Below are 5,034 nucleotides of genomic sequence, written 5' to 3' on the forward strand. Positions count from 1 at the left end.
CAAATGGTTTCTAGTGGTTGATGGCGGAAGCGGTTTGTGGATCATCAGCATCTATGGGACTCCATTTCCCACAAGAACAGCTGACCAGGTTAACTCCTATCTTCGCGAGGCTGCTATCACCGTTGCTTAGGTTCCGGGGCTGTCATCGCAATGCTCCTTTTCATGCAATAAATCTGGCCAAGACAATAGCCAGGGACAAGCCAGTGAGTACTTTGAATGTACTCGCAAACATTATGAACACGGGTATAACATAAATGATAATCATGCACTGAAATATTCTATGATCACAACATCAGTCATAAAATAAAATCCATGATGCATGTAGGCAGGTTGTTCATCTAAAATATGAGTATGCAGTCAGAGAATAAAAATAGAATGCACCAATCGGGTGTCTGAAGCGACGCCTGGAAAGGACAATGATATAAAGCATGCCTCAGTCGGGCGTCTGAGTGACACCACACAAAGGGCTTATAAGTGAAATAAGTAACAAACATGCCACAGTCGGGCGTCTGTGCGACACCACATAAAGGGCTTATAAAGTAAATAAATAACAAGCATGCCATAGTCGGGCGTCTACGCGACACCACATAAAGGGCTTATAAAGTAACTAGTCATAGTGAATATCCAGGAGGTAGAACCGTCCCAGGGATTCTCAATAATTCAAATAATATAAAGGGTTAGTCCATAGTAATCATAATCATAATCATCCTAAGTCACTCGTCATGATCCATGTTCTGGTTTAGCAGTTTCTCCTCCGAAGACCGACACTAAGACCGACACTTGACCCATCCCAGACTGTAGTCCTTACCCATGGACACGGCTATTCGAATAGATTTAATCTCTGTAGAGGGTGTACTCTTTACCCACGAGTGATGGATTCCTTTAGTCCATCGGGACTAATTCCATCTACAGTCTTTTAATTGAAAAACACACCTGACCTGCACACACGAGCATAACTTACCGATGTCTGGAATCACCCACGACACCTGTCAAGCAAAACTCTAAGTGGGGAGGCTACAACCTTGATTAGCATGGGATCAAATTTATATCGCGCGCTCTAAGGGGTGCCCCCTCTCGGTCCCAACCGGAAACACCCACGCCCCCGGACCAGGTGGCCTGCCTACCGGCTGCAGTCGGTATCTTCCACCATGGCCTCTCTGTATGGTGTGTGCTAGAAAGGGGTTTACAACTTACTGAACCGTACCCTACCTGCTGTAGGGACAAGTGGTAGTACGAAACAAGTATGGGGGTTACTGGAAAAAGACTCGATCTATGGTCGACTCAGGAGGTTTAAGTATTCCCTGCATGATTAGCATAACGAATATATTTCATCCAACAGACAGAATCACCACTCATCATACCCCATCATGCCATACCGGACACACTCGTCTTGACGAGGAACTAGGGACAAGCTCGGGTCTACCCAAGACAGAGACTTTCCTGTTTTCCTTCCAGTAGGAACGAAAGGCATACGAGGATGATCACTATCACAAGCATGTCCATTTCCAATAGCAAGGAAATCTCCAATATGCACTCATGTGTATGATCGTATCACCACATAAAATAACAAGTTCTCCGTATCATGGTGGTGTTGTAACCGTATCAAATAACCCACAAAGATATTATGCCAGGGTTCAGAATGCTTCCCTTCAAGTTGTGTAGAGGCAGGGTGCATCCTAAAGCTTTTGAAAATCTTCTTCTCTCTCCAACAAAATCCTATTTTTGAAAATACTCAAATTAAGGCATAGTTTCAAAACAATACAAAAAATTGTCTAAATTTTTTTCCAATAAATATGAAAATAAACTAGACAAAATTTGAGAGAGGTAGGAAGAAGAATCATATCATTTGGAGTTATATTTAAAAAGTTATAGCCAGTCAAATTCTGTTATTTAAATAAAATAGAAAAAAAGAAAAACGTTTTGAAAACTGAACACGTCGAAGGCGTACTCTGGGTTTACGTCTCCACTTAGCCAGCGTGGACCGGCTCGGGGTCGCTGACAGTGGGTCCAGGGGGCCCACTGGTCAGGTTTGACCAGTCATCCCCCGCCTTCCCTCTCCTTTGGCCGAACGGAGGTGGAGCTCCGGTGAATGACGGCTCCTCGAGGGCATTCGAGGGCAAGGATGGATCCGCCAGTCCAAGGCGGTCCTTCTGATGGTCATTAGGTAGGTGGGGACGAAGGGAGTCGCCGGCAGCGAGCTCCGCGGCGGAGGTAGCTTTGGGTGTATTTAGGGGCTTGGGCTACGGTGGTTCCCGACCATGTTTGGGAGGCTGGGCGGCTCCGCAGCATCGAGAGGAGTAGAATGGTGGCGCTGGATGGGCGGGGGAGACCTAGTTGCGACGCATGGCGCTGGGGCGTGGCGGCGGCTGAACCGGCCGGAGTCGGGGAAGACGGCTTTCCCCCCGACGATTACTAGGTGTGGGGGTGCTATGGGGGTGGCCTGAGGTCGCCTTAGTGCTCGGATGAGCCCGGGGGTCTCTTTTCATAGCACAACAAGGTCGGTTCCGTGGCGGCTAGAGATAAGCTCGGCGAACCGCCTCGCTGTAGCTTGCAGGGCATCGTGGCGGCAACGGGCGCTAGCGGACGAGCTCATGGATCAGCTCGAGCTATTCCATGAGCGAGATGGCGCGCTGGTGTGGCTCGGGCGGCGCCGTACGGGGCAGGATCCCACTGTGGCCGGTCGCTAGGCGCCGAGGCCAACCTGACGGCGGTGCTGTGTGGCCCCAGGGACGAGCTGGCGTGTTCTGGTGAGTGCATGAGGTCGGGGTGTGGCTCTGCGGGCGAGCAAAGGCCAGGGGCGCAGGGTAGCAAACGCGGCGGCTTGGTTGCGCGCACGCGTGCAAAACGTGCGCTATGGGTGCGCCCAAAGCACGCACGCAACATGCTCGACAGAATGCCAGGGTGGGCTAGAGTTCTTGAGCGAAACTGGAAATTAACAGGACTAGGTTAGAGTTTGCAAGGGGGTTAATGGACATGGGGGTTAGGTCAGGGGATCAAGTTTACAATGCTAACTAAAAAGCATGCCAAAACTGGCCATGCACACAAGGTGTTTGACAAAATGCTAGAGGCATCTAGGCAGTTCTTGGAGTGGCCAAAATATCTAGATCAGTGTCTCATTAGGTGTAGGTGAGGGTGGCAAGGTCATTTGGGCAAAACCAGAAACTTGCTAGTGCAAGTTTTGCAAATCTTCAGTTTTGGACAGAAAGAAAAAGGCATGATTGCATGCACTTAAAATCCTCCTATGGGTCCACTCTCTTGGACTTAAGGGTTTGCAGGGTGGTCTATAAGCAGGAAAAAGAATCATGGGTAAAGGAGCAAGTAAAAATATGGTTGCAGTACAAATCATCAAGTTGGACCAGAATGAAAATGAGGTTGATTCACTCAAAATTTTCAAAGGACATAACTGGGTTTTTGCATAAAGTTGAATAATATACTCCTATTAACATCCCATAATTTTGGTGGAAGTTTTAAAGAAATATTTAAATAGGTTGTAGTGAAAAATTGCCCACTGGACCAGATTTGAAAACTTGGTGTAGAGCTCAAAATCTCCAATGAACAGAAGATATTTTTGCATAAAAGTGATTTAAAAACATCACATGACATCTCCAAATTTTGGTTGGAATTTTAAGTAAATTTATCAAATGGTTGTAGTTCAAATAGAGCTCCAAAACTAATGAAAAATCACTTTAAGGAATAAAGTTCAGAGAGCAATAATTATGCAAATAAATCCACTGATAATAGAAATGTTTTTCTTGAGAGGGTAAACAAGTCCAATAATATAATTGGAAAGTTATCACTAGGGGTAAAAACTTCATAACAATAAAGAAAAGAATGGTTCTGAAATCAAAAGGAAATCCAGAAAATAAAAGTTTAAGTTTCGTAGCAAAATTTTAATTAATAAAACAAGGTTAAAATTTTCGGGTGTGACAACACATATTGCGGCGGGTTATCCGTTTTTCGAGGTGGTTCCATCATCCGTGGTTGATCCGGCGCTGCCCTCGGTGCGTCGATCTGGTTTGTAGCCTTCGGATTACTTGGCTCAGCCCTCGGCGTATTGAAGAGATTTACTCCATCGAAGACCGGTGGCATACGTGATCGATACTTCCTCTGCATTACATCATTTGATGCATTCTGATCCAACATGAGCCGGTAATTCTGCGCATGTATCTGCTATGACTGGGCATCCAAAGCGGCCCGTTCTTCAGCCATTCTAGCATCTTCAGCTGCGAGGTCATCCTTAGCCTGTGTTATCTGGTCCTTCAGCTTCGCAATGTCCACATTGTGCTGGTCCTGCGTCGCCGGGGTAACTACCGTGGTCAACAAGGTCGCCCAGGCATCCATCAAACCAGAGAGAACTTCAGCCGGTCGGCGCACCGGGCCTCCTGCCGTGGCCGCTGATCCGGAATTCATTGCTACTGTAGATGAAGACTGCAAAGTGGGTTGGGTTCCGGCCATGAAAACAGCAACCCGACTTGGTGGTTCAAGGAGGTCCGGAATACTATTGCCATCAGAATATCCTTCAAACACACCATCATGAATTTGGTACAGGGACTCGGTTTCACCAGTGGATGACTCGCCGTTGGAATAAACGGCCGTCTCGGCTTCAGACACCGGTTCTCATCCGACCCCATGGACACATCCTACGAATGCACGCTTCATGGCGGGCTTAATCCGGGCAGGACTCGCACGCTGAGCCGTTTCGATGAGGTCGGTGCAGATGTCCGGCTCAGGGCCCGGTTCGCCGATTTTGCCGATGAAGACATGAATTCCGCCAAAGGGGACCCGGTACCCGTACTCTATTGAGCTGTCCTCGGGGCCCCATCCTTTGTCGTTGATGTAGAGCTTGCCGCGATGACTCTTGGTCATTCGGCCGATTGCGCACCCTTTGAGTCCTTCAAAGCTACCCTTCAAGAACTCAAAACCATCGTGCGATAGCCCCACGGTGGGCGTCAACTGTCGTGGAAATATCACGTCAGATGTCCTCGTGAAAGGACTTAGTCGTGGAGCCATCGTGATGGGTTATCTTAAAGGGGT

This window comes from Triticum aestivum, chromosome 5B (genome assembly GCF_018294505.1).
Source record: "Triticum aestivum cultivar Chinese Spring chromosome 5B, IWGSC CS RefSeq v2.1, whole genome shotgun sequence".
In the NCBI taxonomy this organism is placed as follows: Eukaryota; Viridiplantae; Streptophyta; class Magnoliopsida; order Poales; family Poaceae; genus Triticum; species Triticum aestivum.